The sequence below is a fragment of the Gopherus evgoodei genome, chromosome 7 (genome assembly GCF_007399415.2).
Source record: "Gopherus evgoodei ecotype Sinaloan lineage chromosome 7, rGopEvg1_v1.p, whole genome shotgun sequence".
In the NCBI taxonomy this organism is placed as follows: Eukaryota; Metazoa; Chordata; order Testudines; family Testudinidae; genus Gopherus; species Gopherus evgoodei.
Window position 1 is genome coordinate 93,120,801 of NC_044328.1, and position 24,364 is coordinate 93,145,164.

The 24,364-nt window shown below is 45.6% G+C and overlaps 1 protein-coding gene across 7 annotated transcripts in view; it reads right to left on the reverse strand.

Moving 5' to 3' along the window:
* Positions 1 to 24,364, reverse strand: part of RAF1 (Raf-1 proto-oncogene, serine/threonine kinase) — a 118,096-nt gene that overhangs the window by 77,050 nt on the left and 16,682 nt on the right. The window contains exon 1 of one of the 7 annotated variants that reach the window (XM_030571152.1): positions 20,059 to 20,118. The exons of 1 other annotated variant lie outside the window; for it this stretch is intronic. The gene's annotated coding sequence lies outside the window, so the exon portion shown is untranslated. Of the gene's footprint in view, positions 1 to 2,960; positions 3,116 to 11,057; positions 11,135 to 20,058; positions 20,119 to 24,364 lie in introns of those variants that run through there. 5 more of the 7 variants (XM_030571146.1, XM_030571150.1, XM_030571147.1 and 2 more) reach the window with 5 other exon arrangements.

The window sequence follows — 24,364 nt, forward strand, 5'->3', positions numbered from 1 at the left end:
GGGGAATAAGACACTTTGCTAGTGGGTTTCACAGGTATTTACTGACAGCAGAGGAATGATGAAACTCAGAAATCTGGGATTCCATTTCAGGCTATGGAGGAGAGGTTCTCTAGAGGTCAGATACTGTTGACACCAAGCCCTGTCACTTCCAATCTGTCCCAGTCCCATTCCTATCTCTTCTCCACCCCAGCCTCCTGGTCCTAGTCTCTTCTCAGGCTTCTCATCCCCATCCCAAACTCCTTGTCCAGCCAGTCTCATTTACCCCATCCCAGATCCTCATTCATTCTCTCACTCCCCTCTTGGGTTTCAGCTGCCCTCAGCTCTGTTACTCCCACCTCCTTGTCTCAGGGCTTGTCTATACTTACCAGGGGATCTACAAGCAACAACTGATGCATCAGTGGTCAATTTAACTGGTCTAGAGAAGACCCACTAAATCAATCTCAGATTGCTCTCCCATTGACTCCTGTACTCAACCGGATTGAGAAGAGTAGGGGGAGTCAAATAGGGGGAGTCTCCCGTTGACATTATGTAGCGTGGACCCTGCAATAAGTAGGTCTAAGCTACGTCGGTTTGAGTTACGCTATTCATGTAATTTAAATAGCATAGCTTAGATTGAATTTCCCCTGTAGTGTAGACAAGGCCTCACTATCCCTCCTCCCCGGCTGCTTGACCCAGGTCTCATTGCCAAGTTTTTCCCTGGCTCCATGTCTTTTATCATCTCCCAGCCCCATTCCCCAACACACTGGTTTTCAATTCCAGTCTCCTTGTCCAGCCAGTCCCAGACTTTCTCCTCCCACCAAGCTCTTTGTCTGATCTGTTTCCCTCTCCCACACCAGCTCCTAGTCCCAATTTTCTTGCCCAACCAGCCTCCCCCCTCTGGCTCTCAAACCCAGTCTCCTTATCCAGCCAGCAGTTTCCCTCCCCTTACTCTAGCTCAGACTTATAGTTTTGCTCTACTCCCAGTCTCACCAGGCTCCTTGTCCCAATCTACTCCCCTTCTTCCTCAGTCTCCTTTTATCCCCTCAGGTTTCAAGTCAGAAAACTTCCTCCTCTGTGTTCCAAGATGCCAGCAGAGCAGTAATCAGAGTAGAGGAAAGACAGGCTCTCTCAGTTCCAGTACCCAGCTCTAGCCCAGGTCACAGCTACTGGAAGCTGCAACTACAGGAAAAGTTCAGCTTTGCCCCCTTAGCCCCAGGAACGGAGCATGCTCAGTCACTTTGTTAGAACAGCGCATGTAGAGTCTGGTCAGCACTAAGAGCTAATGAAGTATGCCCCAGGAAGACAGAATCTTTACAGATTTTAGCCACTAAATTTTAAGTATTTACTGAGCATGTGCAAACTACAATTTTTCAAAGTCATATAATTTAGCCAAATTTAGGTGGATTTGCACAGTAATTACAAGAGACATATCCCTGACTCAAAGGCCACGCGCTGCCAAATTCTAAATCCCTACTTTATGTGGGTGCTAGAACTTCTCAAAGAAAAGGTCACCAGAATTACTTTAAAAAACAAAACAAAACCCTGAAACATTTTTCTCTAGTCCTGTTTTTGGAAACTGAACTATTTTGGTTGACACTTTCCAGAATAACTCAGCCTGAGACAACCAGCATAGAAAATATCAGCCCAAATGGCTAAACTTCAGCCAACATTATTAGCAACTGAAAAGGGGTCGTACAATAGGAAGAGTCGGGTAACCTTAATAACAGGCAAGCACTATTAGCCCTGCCTGTAATCAATGACAGATGCAAAAGTAACTTTTGAAAAAAATCAAGGAATCATTTGTACTTAGCACACATCTTAATAGCTGCGAAAAAATCAGATTCAAATCATGATTAAATACACAACAGCTTGTGAAATTCTAGTTTAAGTTTACGAGCAGGATATTTGCCCACGATCAAACATTTTAGCTGTGGTATCTATAGCAGTGAGCAGACCCCAATATATAAATGCTGAAACTGCAACCTTTTTACATCTTCTCACTTTGAACTGAGTGCTCTCTTCCCAGTCCTCAGCAACCAACTAAAAAATTAATACAGCTCAAAAAAAGTCAAGAGGGAATGAGTTAGGTCAGGTTACCATTTTACATTTTCAAGGGAGTACAGCAACAGAAGAGATGTGCCAGTGAGTCAATTCTATAAAAAACCAATATGCAATAGGTCATTTTGGACAGTTTACTGCATTATAATTAATTTTTTCTTGGCCTACTCTCTACGTTGTCTTTATTAAAAAGAGATATAAAATCATTTTTCTCCAGTTTAAATTTATGCCTCAGACTCTCTGAAGCATCTTTCCTAATATTATTGGAAATCTCTGTTATGGGCTGCAGCCATATAACACTAGTCTGCAAGATGGTCAGGTTTCATAAACTAAGCAGAGTCAGTACTTGGACAGAAAAGCAAAGGAAATCCCAGGAACTACCAGTGGTGCTGGCAATTCCATACTGCAGATGGCAGTCTTTCTTCTGAGTCACTACTGAATCACTCCACTAGGCATGGCGCTGAGGTACCATGCTGAGAGACATGCCATCCTCCAGATTATAATCCTCAATAAGGGCAAATTTATTTTCAGCTATAATTTATTTTATTTTTTCTATTTAGAAGAAAAGGGATGTCAGCCCTTACATCCTAGCCAAATTCCAACTTGGATACCTATAGGGTTGCACACTTTGTTGCTTCTGTAGCCTGAACTCACTGACTGCACTAGGGGCGTCTTTATTTCGCCCCATCTCCACAAGCTGTGTGGGCCAGCCACCTCTCCCATCTCCTCCTATTTCAGGTACTCCCTGCAACCCCTCCTCCCTCATGGCACTGCTGTACCTGCCCCATTCCTGCCTTCCACCTCATGCCAGTGGCTCGTGGGTACCCTATTTCATCCCTTCTCCGCAATGCGAGAGTCCCCCATTCTCCCCACCCATAACAGAGGTGGTGTGTACTCCCATTCGCACATACCCCCCTTTTCACCTCATGCCAGCAGTCCATTCATTTTTACTGATGTTCCACAGAAAATAACGGCGGGAACATGTGTGTGCTCATGTACGAGATCAAAAGGGAATGGAATGGGACATCAACATTTATCGCCCTCTTTCGCAAGTCTACAGCTCTAGTTTGGTGCATAAGAGCAGCACTTGGTAATCTAAAGAATAAAAAAATAAAGAACATTTTACATAACTATAGCTTGGCTACTAGCAGTTTGTTTAGATTTAAACACATTACAAATGTTTTCACCCTTCACACATCCCTGCTTTAATGATGATTTGTAGAGTACAAAATGAGAATGTGTGCTGATTGAATTCTCTATCAAATATCAGCACTAAACTGGTTCTATTGTAACACTAAGCAATCCCCTCCTTCAAACTGTGCCAAAAGCAATAGGGTGTCCCAGATGATGTAGTATCAAAGGGTTGAAAAATTTTCAAAAGTACCTAAGTAAGGAGCTCAAATCCCACTGAAAGTTAATGGGACTAAGGCACTTAAGGAGCATACATCCTCTACACTTATTTCCCAAAAAATCTCAACTTGATGTTGTACTTGTTTCCCTTAGCACTGAAATACCAGCTAATAGTTTTCCCCAACCTTGCCAAACTTCAGGATAACAAATTTGTTAAGATCAGGGAGACTCTACATTAACCTATCACAGTTAAAAATGCAACTGATACATAAGAGTCCCACCAAGTTACACACAAAAATGTAGAATGAAGACAAATCGATGGGTGCTATAACTTCCTGTTATTTCTAATCAATTTAAGAAGCATTCATAAAAGCCTTTGATTCTGATATGCAAAATATACACGCTACTGAACATGAATGAATATTAAAAGACCTGGTATTACTATGCTGGTTTTACAATGCCTTCCAGCTATGTATTTATTGCCTTTAAAGAGAAATGCTGCAAACATTATTTTGACTTTCTGGAATTATATCACTGGGCACATGATGTCACATCCTTAGGTTGTACATAGGGCTTTAACAATTCACCAGGCATCAACAAGAGGCCTATAAGAAAGATTTTTGAGGGGGGAGCTTCTACCATCAGTGAGATCCAGGAATGCAGAAAGCTAGACACTCATCAACTTCTAGCTGCTGGGAAGAAGAGGGTGCTCTCCATGCTCTTTGTAGCACCACAGGTGTGATTAAAACCCAGCCATTTCCAACTCCCCCTGTACAGAAAGAGTTCTCTCTCCACCTCTCCCCAAAAGCCTCCTTCAGACCTGGTCCTGATCGTGGATGACCCCGAGAGGCTCCAGAGCATGCTCAACACCATCAGGAAAGCCGCTGACTGGACAGGTCTCCGCTTTAACGCCAAGAAGTGCGCGTCCCTCCACGTCGACGGGAGCGAGAGAGACTCAGTGCAGACGATGGAGTTCCAGATCCAGGGTGAGTCCGTCATTCCCCTGGCAGAAGGGCAGGCGTACCAACACCTCGGCACACCGACGGGCGTCCGCGTCCGGCAAACCCCTGAGGACACCATCTGGGAGATCCTACAGGACGCTGCCAAGATCGACACATCCCTGCTGGCGCCGTGGCAGAAGATTAATGCCCTCAACACTTTCCTGATCCCCCGCATCGCCTTCATCTTGAGAGGTTCCGCCATGGCAAAGATGCCCCTCAACAAGGCAGACAACACCATCCGGCAGCTGGTCAACCAGTGGCTGTCCCTGCCCCAGTGAGCCAGCAACGAGCTCATATACATTGCCCACAGGCACAGTGGTGTCAACGTCCCCCGCATGGGTGACCTCTGCAACATTGCGGTCGTCACGCATGCCTTCCGCCTCCTGACGTGCTCGGACGCCACGGTAAAGAACGTCGCAGCGGCCGCCCTATGCATTGTCATCGAGAAGCGAATTGACAGGCCTCCCTCCGGCCCGGATGTAGCCACTTTGAGTGGCTCCCTAGACGGCAAATTCCCCCGGGACGGGGGCGACATCGCCTCGCTGTGGTCCTGCGCCCGCAACGCCACGCACCGGCTGGGAAAACAACTGGGCTGCTGCTGGGTATGGAGCAAGGAACGACAGGAGCTGAGAGTCCTGGTGCCATGGACTGAGACGGAGGGCAACACCATCGTCAACCCCGGAGCCAGAGGCGTGCTGGAGAAGTCACTGAAGGCCGCTGTCCACGCGCTCTATGTGGACACCCTGAGGAAAAAACCCGACCAAGGCAAGGCCTTCGAGGTGATCAGCAAGTGGGACTCCAGCAACCACTTTCTCCTCGCAGGCAGCTTCACCCGTTTCGCCGACTGGCGGTTCATACACCGCGCCCGACTGAACTGCGTCCCGCTCAATGGAGCTGTCCGCCATGGGAACCGAGACAGGCGCTGCAGGAACTGCGGGGACGCCCTAGAGACCCTGTCCCACGTCCTGTACAGCTGCAAGCCCCACACCAGAGCCTGGCAGCTGCGCCACAACGCCATCCAGGACCGGCTGGTGAAGGTCATTGCCCCACACCTGGGTGAGATCGCAGTCAACTGCACCATCCCAGACACCGACAGCCTGCTGAGCCCAGACATCGTCGTCACGGACGAGGAGCGGAAAAAGATCATCCTCATCGACGTGATGATCCCGTTCGAGAACAGGACCCCGGCCTTCCGTGAAGCCCGAGCCCGTAAACTCGAAAAATATGCCCCATTGGCTGACACCCTGCGGGCAAAGGGCTACGAGGTTTACACCGACACCCTGATCGTCGGGGCGCTGGGTGCCTGGGACCCCTGTAATGAACGTGTACTTAAGGCCTGTGGGGTGGGCCGTTGCTATGCACAGCTCATGAGACGTTTGATGGTCTCGGACACTATCCAGTGGTCTAGGGACATTTACACAGAGCACATCACCGGCCACAGCCAATACCAGGAGTGAGCCGGCGTGGCTTCGTGCACCCATGGGGGGGAGGAGGCCTATAAACCCCCCCTACTGAACCATATCCCCTGAGCCCTAAACCCACCGAACTGGATTCCACCATGCGAAGGTCATCCTGTCCCCACTACCCAGCCCGCTTACTTATACCCATGACTGCGTGTAACCCACTGTATGAGCGATGTATTTTCACTGCTTCTTGATCCCACCTACCGTACACCCCGCATTGGGGACCTTACAGACTGTATATATTATGTGCTAACCAATTTCCAAATACTAGCGTTCCCCTATACTCTGCATGTTACCCCCAATGACCAATAACTGATGCTTCAAACTCATTGTATCATCTTTATTTAAATATTCTTTAATAAACTTTTAAATCTGCTACTCACCTTCCCCTATTCCTTTATATGCTGCTGGGGTGGTGGAGATCCTTAACTAGTCTACCCTCTCTCTCCCCCTGACCTCCACTTTTCAATCTTCTTCCAGACTTCCCTGGGAGGCAGCAATGTGACAATGACATGATTCCGGTCAGTTTCACTGATGCTCCAAAAATTCTGATGGAGCAACGCAACTGCCCAGAATCATGTGAGCTTCGCACTGTTGCATTTGACTTTTACTGAAATAGTTAAGCTGTTTTTGAGCACAATTATTTAAAAAAAATAAATCAGTTTTTCTAAAAAAAAAAAAAAAAAAAAAAAAAAAAAAAAAATCTTCTAATCGCTTTTTGAACACTTGTAACAGCTCAATGGAAGCTGATGCAAACACACAATTATAATGAGGAGTCCTTAGTTCATAGGCGTTCCTTTCACAAGTCTTGTGAAAACTTGATTTGTTGTGGCTGAATTATAAAAAAGAGTTTTTAAAAGTATTTAGTGTATGAATACAAGATTAAACCATTAAAACTAATACGCTCCTAAAGTTCCTTCATCTGACACTGCATGTATTTGTAAACAGACTCGGTGGAATCTCAATCAAAAAGAGATCACCTCAGGATTCTACAGGATATACACAAGTATAGTCAAAGTGGAACAATATTTCAGTTATAATCGGTTGGGCACTGAATTGTGCTATGGAGGTGCATAAAAAAGAAAGACACAGGAATGCCAAAGGAGGCCTTTCTTCCACATGATAGAGAAAGGTGGAAATCTAATCTGACAAGGGCTCCCGCCTCATTTACTGCATATGTGCAATACACAGCACTGTACTCATGTCTAGTGAATAGCAGCATACAGTACGTGTTTTTTCATTTTTCGTTTTTAAAAAGTAGGAAAATCTATATAAAAGAACTGCATTAAAGACATTCAAATTGCAAATTGACCCCATCAACAGTCAGGAAGTGACAAAAATTAAAGTTGCATGTGCAATCTTAACCCTGCTACCTTATATGCATATACATTCTCCTTATATAGTATATGTATGAAATACAATAAACTATATTAAAAGAATATTTGTTGCAAAATCAGGCACAGATAAGTCAGGAAATGCCATATTCACGGTTACCTTTGCCAAGTTATATCTGCCCCACTACATGTCTATCTTGTGCACTGAATGAGGCAAGGTCCTGTTGAAAAAATAGAATGTGAGCATGCAACTAAAGACTGTATCATATAATGTATATGCACAAGGAGAAAGAATTAAGTTTCCACTGACAAACAAATCTGGCATTTGCCAACTCTGAAGTGCTTTGACTTTGCAATCTAAATATCATTCTTTTAATGTATTGTCTGAATTTGCAAGGCCTAACACTCAACTTAATGGCATTTCTCTGTTTGGATGTAACACGATAACTTCTGAATGTCGTATCCATTCAATTCCAAGAGTTCAGGGACTGTTCTAGGTGTCAATGGGCAGAACCTACTGATTTTGGTGGAAATGGGAAAAACCAAAAAAGGAAAATGGAGGACACATGGAATTCCCTGGCAATACACCTGATCTTAGTTCTGCCAATTCTCACAATACCATTTTAAAATGTTGACACTCTGAAATAGAAAGAAAATAAAGAATGGTGGTTTTGAAGGGAGATGGTGATGCACACACAACTATTGACACAGGAAGTAGAATGAAAGAGGCACACAGAACCCATGGCACACACATGGAATGGGGGAACCTGGCATGGAGTAGAAAGGAGAAATTGGGGGCATGAGAAATTGTCTGGTGAGGGCAATGCACTCAGCCTAGAGAAGCAATGAAGCATGTGACCCTATATTTTATTTGAATGTAATTTCCTAGATAGGTTGGGGGGGAGAGTTAAGAAAAAAGGTACAAACAAATACTATTATGTGCAACTAGAAAAACCTCTAACCAAAGAGAGCCACAACATGAGCTAAAGGATTAATTATATAGCTGGCACAAGCAGAAGGCTCTCTCATAGTGAAGATAGCGGGGGCAGGGGGAAAGGAAGGGGGTAGCCAAGCTTTGTCCACCTCTTTTCCCCTTCTCCACCAGGAGGTGGGGTTTTGGGTTCGGGAGGCAAGAATGAGGAGAAATGGGGATGGGACAAGCTTACTTTATTCTACTCTCCCCACACCTCCTGAAATCTCTTTTCAGCTGCTCCAGCAGTTTACAGGTATTCCTTTGTGCAGCAGGTGTGGCGCTGGTGGTACCAATCTAAGAATTAAAATGTTCCTTTTTTTATTATTATTTTTAGGCATGCTACCAATTTTTTTGAGGAATATAAAAGACAGGAAAAGGCAATTTTTTAAACTTGTATCTTGCCAAAAGCTGAACAAAATTTCATGGGACAAAGAAAAAGCACTTCTCCAACCCAAGGGCGTTCCTCCTGCCATAATATGAAAAGCCTACCACGTACCAAGGAATAGTGAGAGGCTGTCAAGTAAAGATCATGAGAATCCATAAAGATCGCGAGAATCTTGTAATAGAAAGTGTTAGGCAGTGTAAATATGGGGATTGCAACCAGCTTCTCCTATAATACGAGTCTTCAATTACATGTTCATATACTTTTTTCCTCAAAAAACCCTTGCCTTTGGACCATTAGAACATTGGACAATAAAGCAAGGTTATGGAGTGCATTTGTTGAGGGGTCCGAAGCATCCCTCCTATGCACAGCACTAATTGGCTAGTGTGTCATGCATAAGTCTGGGATTCACTGTAAAAGTTTTAAGGCATGTAGCAAATGAAACAGGATTCTGCTGGAAAAGAATAAATACTTTTGTGACTAACGCACCGGACTAGGAACCTAGCAATATGGGTTCTATTCCTGCCTCCGCTGCAGACTTCTCATGTGACCTTGGGCAACTCATTTAGACCCTGATTCAGCAAAGCACTTAGCACATACTTAACTTTAAGCATGGGTATATTTCCACTGAATTTGAGGAGATTATTCATATGCTGGAAGTTAAGCACATTCTTAGTAGTTTTACTGAATTCTGGAATCTTAACCTGTGCCTCAGTACCACATCTGTAAAATGGTAGTAATACGGTCCTTCCTAGTCCTATGGGGATGTTCTGGAAATAACTTAATCAAGTTATCATACTACAGTTACGACAGCCATATAAAAATCTAGAAAAAAATCTGTGACGGAATCAGAGCCACTGTGTAGTCATTTAAGAATACTTGTATGTTGATTTGGGTATTAGATGTTTACAGTATGAATACGTTGGTTTAATCTAATGAGAGGCTGTAAGGAAAAACAAGCAGGAAGGAAAAACAAAGTCTCAAGATATTCTACTTCTCCACAAATACTTGAGAGTTAAGAGAGAATGTCAGGACAGGAAAAGACCCTCACACACTGAAGATCAACATTTGTGGCAGGTTAAAAAAGGAACACTTTCTCAAGAGAGGGGAAGTTGTTTGGGGGAACCAGAGGAAGACTGCTGGGGATGTCTGAAGAAGTTAAGACTGTCTAGGTTACTATCAGGTGGCGATAAGCCTTTAGGTACGACACATATCCATTTACTTCAGTGGTTTTCAACTTTTTTTCATTTGCAGACCCCTAAAAACGTTCAAATGGAGGTGCAGACCTCTTTAGAAATTCAGTCTGCAGTCTGCATCCCATACCATACAAGTCTTGGGCTATGTCTACACTAGCACTTTTGTCGGCAAAACTTTTATCGGTCAGGGATCTGAAAAAACCCACACCCTTGACTGAATCACATTTCACTGACAAAAACGCCGATGTAGACAGCACTACGTCAGTGGGATGGGAGACATGCTCCCACCGACATAGCTACCACTGCTTTTCGTAGGTGGTTTAATTATGCCAGTGGGAAAGCTCTATCCCATCAGAATAGAGCGGCTACATAGGAGACCATACAGCGGAGCAGCTGCAGTAGTACAGCTCTGTCCCTGTAAAGTCTATAGTGTAGACATAGCCTTAGACCAGGGGTGGGCAAACTACAGCCCGTGGAACCGTCCTGCCCGGCCCCCGAGCTCCTGGCCCAGGAGGCTCTTCCCCCTCCCCTGCAGCCTCAGCTCGCTCACTCTGCTGCCAGCGCAATGCTCTGGGCAGCGGGGCTGTGAGCTCCTGGGGCAACGCAGTCGCAGAGCCCGGCCTGATCCAGTCTCTGTGCTGCGTGGTAGCAGCGTGGCCCAACTCCAGACAGGAGGAGCGGCAGTAGAGCCGCCAGCCACCAGTGCTCCAAGCAGCGCAGTAAGGAGGCAGGAAGCGGGGAGGTGGATAGAGGGCAGGAGAGTTTGGGGTGGTGGTGAGGGAGCAGGGATGTGGATGGTGGTTGGGGTGGAAACGGGGTTCAAAGGGGGCAGGGGTCCCGGGGGGCAGGTAGAAAGGAGGGGTGGTTGGATGGGGCGGCAAGGGGCAGGGGTTTCAGGGGCAGTCAGGGAATGGGGAAAAGGGATGGTTGGACAGGGCAGGAGTCCCAGGGGGGCTGTCAGACATGAGTGGCGGGGTTGGATGGGGTGGCGGGGGTCCAGGGGAAGTCAGGGGACAGGGAGTGGGGGTGTGTAGATGAGGCAGGGGACCGGGGGGGGCAGAGAGGAGATGGGGGCCAGGCCACGACCTCCTCCCCTAACCAGCCCTCCATACAATTTACGAAACCCAATGCAGCCCTTAGGCCAAAGAGTTTGCCCGCCCCTGCCTTAAACTGAAAACTGATGGAACAGAATTCAACTATAAATGTTACACATGCGTGGCACAGCATTTGATGCAGCGTGAAAAAGGGCATTAAACTGTGAGCTTTTATAGCACCAACAAGACTTTTGGGTTTTGACCAGTAGGTGGGGGTATTCACATACTTTTGCTTGATCAGAAAAACTGAATGCCTTTTGGGGATCTGTCACTTGATTTTCATAGTCACCCTTCGCTGACCCATTAGACATAGTACGCGGACCTCCAGGGGTACATGGACCACAGAATGAAAACCACTGGTGTAGACTGTTTTAAAATCCTTTTTTCTCCTCTTGTGCTCTGTACCTACCAAAATAAAAAATACTTTAGTTTTAAGAAGGCTCTTTTATCACTGTGTACCAGTGGTTACAGGCTCCTAAAGGGAAGAACCGCAGGTGTCCAAAAACAGTTGTATTGGCTGGGTGAGCACAGTTGATACACAGAGTACTGTAGCTCAGAGCTCGGACAGAGTGGGAGAAGTGCAGAATTCCATCCTGCGATAGGAAAGGCATGAAGCTTTAGACCTGAAGGAGTGCCCTCAAAGACCAGAAAGGGGACAGAGGTACTGCTAGCCCGGTAACCATCTGAAAAGTACTTTCCTTATTTAGTGAAGGAGCTGGCTGGTGTGCAATAAATGAAATATGGGGCCAAATGATTAGAATAGGCAGTTGTCACTCCTCAAGCACTTTTCAAATTGCACATTGAATAAGGCCAGGGTGCTGAGGAAAAATAGAAGGTGATCATAACAGACACAAGGTGACAGTTATAACTGCACAGGCAGCTTTAGTTTTATTATTTCATGACTTGAGTGTTCTTGTTTGCAATCGTAATGTTCTTTTAACATAGTAGTTTCATATGTATATTATGTTGTGTTCTAACTTGAAAAACAAAGAATGCTTTTAATTAGCTTAAACAGCCTAAGGAGCCTACTGTCCCCTTCATGTACACACATACCTGACTTCCATCATCACTAATAGGAATTACAGAAGCAGCAAAAGAACTTTCTGTAACTATGTATTTTTATTTCTTAACCATAACAATATTTGTTGTTCTTGCTCTGGGCATTGTCATTGTGGAACAGACACTACCATGATCTCAGGTATTGATAAAGGTGATCTACAAATAAAAGTATTCCCACTTCCCGCTCCATCCCCCGCACTTATGTTCTTGTTTTTACCTTAGAAAAACCAGGAAAGTAAAAAGTCTTCTCTTTCTATGGTTGGATTTGTAATATTAAAAAAGCACAAAAAACTGACCAGACCTTTATACACTGCAAATGCGGCAAAACTGGAGTACAAAACCCTCTCCTTCATTATTCTTTGCAAGCTGCCTTTAAATTAACATTGACTCCTGAAGCAGTTCTCCTATAGCTTTGAATGAAGAGAGTTTCACTGGCAGATTGAAACGAGTAATCTGAAAACTACTTTCTGATTCCAAAAGGCTTCAAATTGCACACAGACAGAAGAAATCCCCCACAAGTCAGACAAGAGAAAAAAGGAGCTAATTATTGGACCGCTGAAAAATATACCACATGACGCTGTCATATGTAACAGGTATAACAGGTCACTTTGAATATAGTAGCGCTGAGACTACTATATATACTTGATCATAAGCCAGTTCGTTTATAAGCTGACCCCACCGACCCCAAGATGGATAAGTAAAAATGGAATTTTTTTATGATCCGTTCATAAGCTGATCCTATAATTCAAGGGTCAGCAAACTCTGGCTCCCGGGCCATCAGGATAAGCCACTGGCGGGCCAAGAAAGTTTATTTACCTCGAGTGCCCGCAGGCACGGAGGTAAACCTAAGTAAACAAAAGTGTCCTGGTGGGCCAGCTTCTTACCCTGGAGGGCTGGGACAGCAACTGGTGGGGAAATTTGAGGGGGGAGGGAAGGGAAGAAGATGAAGGTCAGAGGAGTAACCCCTGTGACCACCCCCCACATGACCCCATCACTGGCCCAAGACCCCCACCACTCTCCCCATCCCACCCCTTCCCACCTTATCTGGGGAGGGCCAGGGGAAGATGTCTCTGGCCTGGCTGGAGCTGCTCCGGCAGGCTAGGCAGTGCGGCCGCAGCATGCTCCAGTGGGCTGGGCGGCACAGCTGCAGCGTGCTCCAGCGGGCCGGGCAGCACGGCCACAGGCTGCTCTGGAGGTAGGGCCGAGCGGCATGGCTTCAGCCTCCCAGCCCCAGAGCTGCAGCTGCTTAGGGAGGCTGGGAGGAGAGCAGCCTGGCCAGAAGCAGAGAGACTCTGGCCCCACCTCTTCCCTTCTGGCTCTGCTGGTTGTGCTGTCTCTCCTTTCTCCTTCTGTTGGGGGGAGGGGCTGTGTCCCATCTCTCCCTCTCTATACCCGTTCATAAGTCAGCCTCCTTCTCTGGTGCTTCCCTTTTTTACTAAAAAAATTCAGCTTATGAACGAGTATATACGGTAATAAATGTTTAATTATTTCACAGTATCTGGAATACAGTTATTTGTCTTATCATACCAAAACAAAAAAATCTGCACTATATCATTTGCATTCCAGGGTGCCATAATGTGCACCGATGTCTTTTATTGTTAGTATAATCATTCTGTTTAAGTCACAATTTCTAGGCTTAGAGCAGTGTACACATACTGATATCTGAAGCCTTTGTTGGAAAATCTCTATGCCAGGTCCAACTACACAGTATCATTAAACATTAACTTGATAGTCTTATATTGTGAATTTACCTAATTTCAGAGGGTGAGAATTATATATATATATATATTTTAAAACATGGTTTAGAACGGGGTTCTCAATCTTTTTCCTTCTGAGGCCCCCACCAACATGCTGTAAAAACTCCACAGCCCACCTGTGCCACAATAACTGGTTTTCTGCATATAAAAGTCAAGGTTGGCATTAGCAGGTAGCAAGCAGGGGAATTGCCTGGGGATCCACGCCACAAGGGCCCCGGTGAAGCTACATTGCTCAGATTTCAGCTTCAGCCCCAGGCAGTGGGACTCAGGGCCCCAGGCTTCAATTCCATGCAATGGGGCTTCATCTTTCTGCTCCGGGCCCCAGCAAGTTTAACACTGGCCCTGCTTGGTGTCCCCCCTGAAACCTGCTCGTGGCCCTCCAGTGGGCCCTGGACCCCTGGTAGAGAACCACTGGTTTAGAATAAATTCTTACCATCTTGAAAATGAAATTAGATAACTTAGTAAATGGTTTATTCTGTCATATGTTCATTTTGTTATTTTAGTGTTGCTGTTAGGCTACGACTACACTGCACTTTTGTCCGCAAGGGTGTGGGGAAAAAAAAAAGAAAAACAATACACACACACACACACACACCCCGACCAACGAAAAGCACCAGTATGGACAGCATTTTGTCGTTGGGAGATGCTCTCCCGCCAAAAAAGCTACCACTGCTCGTTGGGGGTGGTTTTATTTTGCTGGCAGGAGAGCTCTATCCTACTGGCAAAGAGTAGCTTCATAGGAGTCCTTACAGCTGTTCCACTGTAAAGTATGCAGGTAGACAGATTCAGGATCAATTCTGATCCAACCTCTACCAAAAAAACCGAAACATTCACATTTAAAACAGATCAATTTAAATTTTGGCCCAAATAACCTATCCTTCTGTTTCAGGGAAGACAAATCTTAAAATCACATAAGGCAAGCAATTATTTACAGTAGACTCTCAGAGTTACAAACTGACTGGTCAACCACACACCTCACTTGGAACCGAAAGTACGCAGACAGTAACAGATACAAAAAAGAAAATACAATACAGTACTATGTTAAACATAAATTACTAAAAAAATTAAGGGAGAAGTTTTTAAAAAAGATTTGACAAGATAAGGAAACTGTTTCTGTGCTTGTTTCATTTAAATTAAGATGGTTAAAAGCAGCATTTTTCTTCTGCATAGTAAAATTTCAAAACCAAATTAAATTAATGTTCAGTTGTAAACTTGGGAAAGAAAAATCATGTTTTTTTCACAGTTACAAACATTTCAGGGTTAGGAACAACCTCCAGTCCTGAGGTGTTTGTAACTCTGAGGTTCTACTGTAGAATACTTTTTTGCTCCAGCTAGTATCTGTAAGTATTTCAACTTTGTTGAAACTAAATGAATTTGTACGGACCTTGGAAAAAATCCATTCCAGCGAAAAGATCTTTCACAGGTTTCAGTCAGAAGCGCTTTTATTTTACAGCAATTATTTTGGAGAGGGAGGTCTATACCTATGCCATCACAAATAGCTGTCCCTCAGTTTATACTCACTCCTGCATCAGTAGATTTCCTTTCTCCTCCAAATGGTAGCTGATTTTATATTTCACAAATATTTCAGCATTACCCTGAATTAAATATCATATAAGTGCCCTTCTCATAGACTGTATTGCCAGTTTATGTTTTCATATATATTGCGGTAGTGTCTATTTATTAATTGCTACCCTACATTGTTTGTTTATATTTAATTATTTGTAATATTTTAAAAAAATAAGCTCTTCATGTACACACAGAAATTATTGACGACTGTGTGCATATTACTGGAAGTGAATAATAACAATATCAGAACTGTTATCTTTGGGCTCTCAAAAATCAAGATTACAAGCTAGAGTTTGGTATGGTCTGCAGGCAATTATAGAAGATTTCCCTAACATGGCAAACAAACCTCAATCAAGGGAGAACTGTATCTCATATTTTATTACTTTGTTTATACCATTCTTTCTTCCCTCCCATCCTAGCCCAGAATTATACCTTTCAAGCAGAGTTGATATTGGGACTCATGTTTAAAAAATTTAAGTGCATAAATACGGTCTTGATTTTTGCTTATGCCATAGTTATCAGGATTGCACAGTCAACTCTAATCGTGCAAAAATCATCATCTTAGCTATCTGCACACTGAAACTGAAAGCACAAAAGAAGCATGTATTTTGCATGCCTAATTTATTAGTTTCTAGATCGTGGAGATTATTATTAATTGAGCAGTCCTGAGACTCCCACTCCAAAGCCAGATATGGAGAGTGTCGAATCTGACCACATGCAGACTCTAATCACGTTTATTACAGCAGGACAAACTAGGAATAGGGCCCCACTATGCTAGCCACTGTACAGAGTAGCACACGGTCCCTGCCTTTAAGAGTTTACAATCAAAATTGACAAGACAGGCTGGGGGGGAAAAGGACTATAAGTGGAGTTGGTAACGACTATTATTAAGGTTGCCCAAAACTTCCCATTATAAGACCTTGATTTAAGTTCCTTATAACTTTGCCAAACATTAACCAATTTGGGATATCTAGGATCTGATTTTTTAAAGTACTCAGCATTTATGTAGTACTTCATATGTTCAAAGCACAATTTCCATTGACTACAGTTGCTGCTGGAGTGATCAACATTTCTGCAGGTCTGACCGCAGAGTCTCAAGATGGGCACCCAGAAAGTGAGGAACACACAATTGCGAGAAGTAACTTGCCTAGCATCACACAGGAATTCTGCGGCAGAAGCAGGGAACAAATAAAGTTCTCCAGGAAAGTATTTATCGGCCTTAATTATGAGACAGTCCTCCTCCAATTCCTACTTCAGTCTTCCACACTTCCCAACTTTTCTAATAAACGAGGCAAGGACACTACAGACAACAACCTTCTTCAGTACACAACCCTGATTTCCCCAGAGCACAGTGGAAAAAATAGTACTTTGTCATGGCTGTATCATAATGCACAAACACAGGGGGGGCTGAATTAAGGCAACCTTAATACTGGCATTTCCTAACTTTTGCGTGCTTTACTTTGCAAACTTAATATTTTAATGTAACTTGTGTGTGTAATACAATACACAAATAAGGTGAGCAGACAGCAAGTGTGAAAAATCAGGACAGGGGGTCGGGGGTAATAGGAGCCTATATAAGAAAAAGACCCAAAAATTGGGACTGTCCCCATAAAATCAGGACATCTGGTTACCCTATACACAACCAAAGTAAACCGTGTGATGGCAACAAATGGCTGCTACTCTAAAAAATGTTATATCAGTTCCAAATTATTTTTTTTTTCGGGGAGTGGAGGGGAGGGAACGGTAGCTTTAGGTAGGAGGGGATAAAGTGGCAAGAAATGTGAAGGTAGGAAAGGGGAGCAAGATGTGGGTAAGGACAGATATGGAGTAAAGCTAAGTTAAGAGACTGTGAGGGAGAGTTGGACAAACTGCTGAACATCACAAGGCACAAAGGCCAGTCAAAACTGTAGAAAGTTCTCTGAACATCTGATGGTCTTTCCTTTGGCTGCTTCTACAGCTGCTCCCCTGTACATTTCTGGGTCTGAGCATACAGTGGATTAGTGTGGCCACCATTTTATTCCATTCCCCCTCTTCTCCCCCCGCCCCCCCCCCATCCCTGCTTTGACTGTTTCTGCAGCTGCACCTTCTAGCTGGAATCTCTAGCTGATTCCTCTCTGCAGCCTCTGCATGTTGATAGAAACTCTGTCTTTTAGCCCCACCTCTACAGCACACTCCCTTGCTTAACACACTTTTTTTCTTCTTGGAACAGGGTGCAGTTGTGAGGATGTTACCATATTACTGCTAAGAAACAACAAATCTGATCAAACATGAAAACATTATGTGGTGCGGTATGCTCATGTCAGATAAGAAATTATTTACAATACAGTCGGGGAGGGGGCGTTTTTTTTTGTGTTTTTAACCAATAAACCAGAATTAATCACATAATGTTTAAAACTGAAGACTTAAACGCAGCCTCAGACCCAATATTTCTGAATCCCTGAAAAAAACAGTACCAAGTTTAAGATTACAGGTATAAAAAAATGAACAAAAATCTAGCACAGAGCATACTTTATGCAACTTTCAAGAATTGAGTTAGTAAGCTATTCAATACTAAAGAGAAAAGCTTTGAAACAACACTCAGGGGAAAGTTTTACACTCCATGCCCTACTGTACCCATGTCAACCAATTTGCAAAGTTCACACAGTTGTAAAATCAACTGCTGTCAAAGTCCAAGATGCAATACCAAAATTCAGGTGTCCTTATGGCTCTCCCTACCACATATTGCCATACACTATTTTAAACTGCAATTTTGTAAGCATTTAGCAGGGAAGCAAACGCAGTCAGCTATAGTACTTCACCCACATTAAGACAAAATGTTCAGCCAGCAAACACTGAATTCTTATGATTTAGGATTTTTTGCTTTGGGGAGGGATGGTTTTGAAACCCCTCCCCCATCACAATGCAGCAAGAAATGAAGGGGTTGAGACTTGTGTTCCCTCCAAAGCTTAGTGCTAACTCCAGCATTAGGAAAAAAATCAATGTAGAGAAGAAAAAATGAAGCACTCTCCCTCCTCTAAATATTAAGAGAAAGCCATCCATTTCTGCAGAATTAAAACTTTAATTTAAACAATATTAATGAATTACCTTTATAGATGTATTGATAAACTTCCAAAAAAGTAACCCACACAGAAAGCTGTACTACTAGGTTATGAGTCTGCAGACAGACTAAGTGCCTCTGTTAATGCTCACTGCTTTGCCAAGCAGCAGCAAAATGAAAGCCAGTGAAGACTTTGGTGGGTTTCACTACTGCTTTTCAGAACCCTGGGGGACAATGGTGAAACTCTCATGGAAAGAATCATGTTGATTTCACTTTGCTGCTACTTGAGAAACCTCAAAGCAGCAGTAGTCTGGTACTGGAGTTACTCATGGGAAAGGAGAAACCAAACTAAGTGAGCAATAGATTCATTAGAACAGTGGTTCTCAAACTGGGGGTCAGGGCCCCTCAGGGGATCACGAGGTTATTACACGGGGGGGTTGCAAGTTGTCAACCTCCACCCCAAACCTCACTTTGCCTCCAGCATTTGTATATATTTTAACACCATTATAAAAGTGTTTTTAATGTACGGGGGGCGGGGTCACACTCAGAGACTTGCTATGTGAAAGGGGTCACCAGTAGAAAGGTTTGAGAGCCACTGCATTAGAACAAGTAACCAGGACTCTTATAGTAGCTAGAACTCTGGGAGAAGAGTACCATAACACAGATAACCCTTCCACACAGACCCTAGCTGAACAGCTAGGAGGCTCTGAAGTTACAGGAAGGAAGATAAGGAAACCCTTCCAGCAGCCAAGGCTGGGGAAAGCATGAAAATTACAGACACCTGCTAGCCAGAAAACAGAACCATAAGCAGGGCCTAGACCAGGAATGGGCAAACTATGGCCTGGGGGCTGCATCTGGCCCTTCAGACATTTTAATCCAGCCTTTGAGCTCCTGCTGGGGAGTGGGGTCCAGGGCTTGCCCCGCTCTGGTACTCCAGCTGGGGAGCAGTGTCGAGGGCTTACTACTCGGCACAGCTCCCGCAAGTGACAGCATGTCCCCCTTTCAGCTCCCATGAGTAGGGGCAGCCAGGGGGCTCTGTACGCTGCCCCTGCCCCAAGCCCCCCCCCGCTGCTCCCATTGGACTGGAACCACAGTGCCTGAGGATGGGGCCTGACCATGCCTCTGTGTAGGAGGCGGAGAGGGGACATGCCGCTGCTTGAAGTAAGCCTGCACCCCTGGATCCCGCTATGCCCCAGCCTTCTGCCCCAGCCCTGATCTCCCTCCTGCCCTGCAAAACCCTTGGTCCCAGCCCGGAGCACCCTCCTGCATCCCCAACTCCTCATACCCAGCCCAACTCCATAGCCCACACTCCAAGTGGGAGCCCTCACCTTCACCTGTACCTCAACCCCCAATTTCTTGAGCATTCATGGCCCGCCATACAATTTACATACCCAGATGTAGCCCTTGGGCCAAAAAGTTTGCCCACCTCGGCCTAAACAGAACCCTTATAAGAATCCCAGAACTAGCACTCTTCCCTTCCTAGCAACTGAAGTTGAAGGAAAAGACTGTTTCTCATCAAAAGCTTGGTGGAACCACAGGACCTTGCTGGTGCACCAAAGCATATCTCCTCCCATTCTATACCTACCTCTGGCTAGGATATTCACTCCCATATTTAACAGGTGTCCTATACTTTTTCTAGCCCTTCCCAAAAGATATATACAAAAGCAGACATTAAAAATCTGTAAAAGTGCAACCTCTCTCAGTTTTGCTTCCATATTTTCCAGAATATACACTTACAATTTTAGGACTGTAAAACTGTTGTGGTCTTTTCTGATCTTCACTCAACAATTATTTTAAGGTCCATCATACCTGAATTGTGCCACACCCAAGGCTGAACATCTGCCCCCTCAATTGTGCTGCTGGTAGAAGACAGAGCAGCTGGTGAAAAAAACAATAAAACCTGAATTAAGTGGCATAACTTTAAAAAGAAAGATTCCTTGAAGTTATAGTAGCAGCATAATGGGCTGAAGAAGTGGTTAAGGCAGAGGTGGGCAAACTATGGCCTGTAGGCCAAATCTGGCCTGCCAGTCATTTTAATCCCAGAGCCTACACCCCTGAGCCTCTCCCTGTGCCCCAATCCCCTGATCCTTCTCCTGCCCTCTGAACCCCTCGATCCCAGCCCAGAGCACCCTCCTGCACCCCAAACCCTTCATCCCCAGCCTGCACCTTCAGCCGGAGACCTCATTCCCCTCCCCGCCCCCAGCACACCTTTCCCCCACCCCAGCCCAGAGCTCCCTGAGCACCCTCCTGCACCCTGAACTCATTTCTGGCCCCACCCCAGAGCCCGCACCCGCAACCAGAGCCCTCACCTCCTCCCGCAACCAACCCCAATGTTGTGAGCATTCATTGCCCGCCATACAATTTCTATTCCCAGATGTGGCCCTTGGGCCAGCAGCCCACCCCTGGATTAAGGGCTGGTCTACACTAGAGAGCTAGGTTGATCTAGCTATATTGCTTGAGGGTATGGCTACATTTGGAATTTCAAAGCGCTGCCCCGGCAGCGCTGCGGGAGCGCTGTCCCGGCAGCGCTTTGAAGTGTGAGTGTAGTCAGAGCGGCAGCGCTGGGAGAGAGCTCTCCCAGCGCTGCAGGTAAACCACATCCCTTACGGGTGTAGCGTGCAGCGCTGGGAGCCGTGCTCCCAGCGCTGCTGCCCTGATTACACTGACGCTTTACAGCGCTGTATCTTGCAGCGCTCAGGGGGGTGTTTTTTCACACCCCAGTTGCAGCGCTGTAAAGTGTGAGTGTAGCCAAGGCCTCAGAGATGTAGCTAAGCCGACCTAAGCTCCAGCACAGACAGTATAGGGTCGAAGGACGAATTCTTCTGTCAAACTAGCTACCACCTCTTGGAGAGGTGGATTTACTACAGTGATTGAAGAACTCCTTCCATCACGGTAGTATCTATGCTATAGAATTACAGCTTCAGCGCTGCAGCTGTGCTACTGTAGCATTTCTAGTGTAGATATTCCCTAAGATACTGATTCAGAGTAAATACATTTAAAAAACTCAAAGGGATTGAGCTATAATCCAGTCCTGCATTTCTATGATTTGTTCATATTTCTGAACCAGAAACAAACACATTAACAATTATCAATTGAATTAGAATATTATAAGCAAAAATAAAGCTGCCTGATGGATAAAGGTCAAAATTAACACTCAGGATATGTCTACACTATGGGATTATTCCAATTTTACAGAATCGGTTTTGTAAAACAGATTGTATAAAGTTAAGTGCATGCGGCCACACTAAGCACATTAATTCGGCGGTGTGCGTCCATGTACTGAGGCTAGCGTCTATTTCCTGAGCGCTGCACTGTGGGTAGCTATCTCATAGCTATCCCATAGTTCCTGCAGTCTCCCCCGCCCATTGGAATGCTGGGTTGAGATCCCAGTGCCTGATGAGGCAAAAAACATTGCCACTGATGCTTCTTGGGTACAGTCTCACCCCTCCCTCCGTGAAAGCAGCAACAGCCAACCGTTTCACACCTTTTTTCCTGGATGAACTGTGCAGACGCCATTCCAAGGCAAGCATGGACCCTGCTCAGCTCAAGACAGCAATCATGGACATTGTAAACACCTCGCGCATTCTCGTGCAGTCAATGCTGAGCCAGGACCTGAAAAGCCAGGCAAGGAGGTGGCGGCTACAGCAGAGCGGCGACGAGAGTGATGAGGACATGGACACAGAATTCTCTCAAACTGCGGGGCCCCTGCGATTTGGAGATCATGCTGGTAATGGGGCAGGTTCTAGCCATTGAATGCCGATTTGGGGCCTGGGAAACAAGCACACACTGGTGGGACCGCATAGTGTTGCGGGTGTGGGACGATTCCCAGTGGCTGAGAAACTTTCGCATGCGTAAGGGCACTTTCATGGAACTTTGTGACTTGCTTTCCCCTGCCCTGAAACGCCAGAATACCAAGATGAGAGCAGCCCTCACAGTTGAGAAGCGAGTGGCAATAGCCCTCTGGAAGCTTCCAACGCCAGGCAGTTACCGGTCAGTCGGGAATCAATTTGGAGTGGGAAAATCTACTGTGGTGGCTGCTGTGATGCAAATAGCCAAAGCAATCATTAAGCTGCTGCTACAAAAGGTTGTTACTCTGGGATATGTGCAGGTCATCATGGATGGCTTTGCTGCAATGGGATTCCCTAACTGTGGGGGGGCGATAGATGGAACCCATATCCCTATCTTGGCACCGGAGCACCAGGGCACCCAGTACATAAACGGAAAGGTGTACTTTTCCATGGTGCTGCAAGCACTGGTGGATCACAAGGGACGTTTCACCAACATCCAGGTGGGATGGCCAGGAAGGGTTCATGACACTTGCGTCTTCAGGAGCACTACTCTGTTTAAATGGCTGCAGCAAGGGAATTACTTCCCAGACCAGAAATTAACAGTTGGGGATGTTGAAATGCCTGTAGTTATCCTGGGGGACCCATCCTACCCCTTGATGCCATGGCTCATGAAGCCATACACAGGCAGCCTGGACAGTAGTCAGGAGTTGTTCAACTACAGGCTGAGCAAGTGCAGAATGGTGGTAGACGCATTTGGGCATTTAAAGGCGCGCTGGCACACATTACTGACTCGCTCAGACCTCAGCCAAACCAATGTCCCCATTGTTATTGCTGCTTGCTTTGTGCTCCACAATCTCTGTGAGAGTAAGGGGGAGACCTTTATGGTGGGGTGGGAGGCTAAGGCAAATCACCTGGCCGCTGATTACGCGCAGCCAGACACCAGGGCGATTAGAAGAGCACATCAGGAAGCGGTGCGCATTAGAGAAGCTTTGAAAGCCAGTTTCATCACTGGCCAGGGTACGGTGTGACTGTTGTGCTTATTTCTCCTTGATGAACCTCCCACCCCCCTTGATTGACTCATTCCCTGTAAGCCACCGCCACCCCCCTTTGATCACAGCTTGCTTTCTAAGGAAATAAAGTCACTCTCGTTTAAAAATCATGTATTCTTTATTAATTAATTATAAAAGGAGGGCGAGAACTGACAAGGTAGCCCGGGTGGGTTTTGGGAGGAAGATAGTAGGGAAGGAAAAGGCCACTAAAAAAAATTTCATAATAATGAGAGCCTTTTGGTTGGGCTGTCCACTGGGGTGGAGTGAGCAGGTGCATGGAGCCTACCCCCACGAGCTCTTACTCGCCTGGCAGATGAGAAGGCTAAGGAACATGGTGAGGGGGGAGGGTGGTTATACAGAGGCTGCAGCGGCACTATGTGATCCTGCTGCCGTTCCTGAAGCTCCACCATACGCCGGAGCATGTCAGTTTGATCACGCAACAGCCCCAGAGTTGCACCCCGCCACTGCTGATCTTCCTGCCGCCACCTCTCCTCACGTTCGTCCCTCCTGTCCTCACGGTCACTGGCATCTTTCCTGTACTTTGATACCACATTCTTCCACTCATTCAAATGAGCTCTTTCACTGCAGGTCACTTCCATGATTTCCAAGAACATTTCTTCTCGCATCTTTTTTTTCCGCTGCCTTATCTGAGCTAGCCTTCGGGACGGAGTAGGGAGGCTTGAAAATTTTGCAGCTGCATAAGGGAGGGAAAAAAGGGAGAGAAGTATTTAAAAAGATACATTTTACAGAACAATGGTCATACTCTTTCACGGTGAACAACACTGTTCACCTTACATAGCACATGTGTTTTCACTACAAGGTCGCATTTTGCATCTTAATATTGAGTGCCTGCGGCTTTGCTGTTACAGATCAGAGATGCAGGTCCTGGCAGCAGAATTCGGCTCCCATGCGGCCATGGTAAGCCATTGTCTTTCGTCTTCTGCAGCCTTCATCTATCCAGCGCCCTCCTTTCCAAAATAGCAAGCAACGTCCATTGAGTGCTGCTTCTTTCCTGTTAACATGCAGCAGCAGAAACCACCCCGTGGCTGGTATCATGGAAGATCACTGCTAAACACCCCCCTTCCCCCACCCCCAACTGCGTGGCTGGTATCATGGAAGATCACTGCCAAACACCCCCCTGACCCCCTCCCCAACCATGTGGCTGGTAGCAGTGAAGATCCCTGCTAGCCAAACGAGGAAAAGCTCAGCGCCAATCGCCCCCCCCCCCCTTCCCCCTGCTTGTCTACCTACAGGGAAGGATTTCTTTTAAGCTACAGT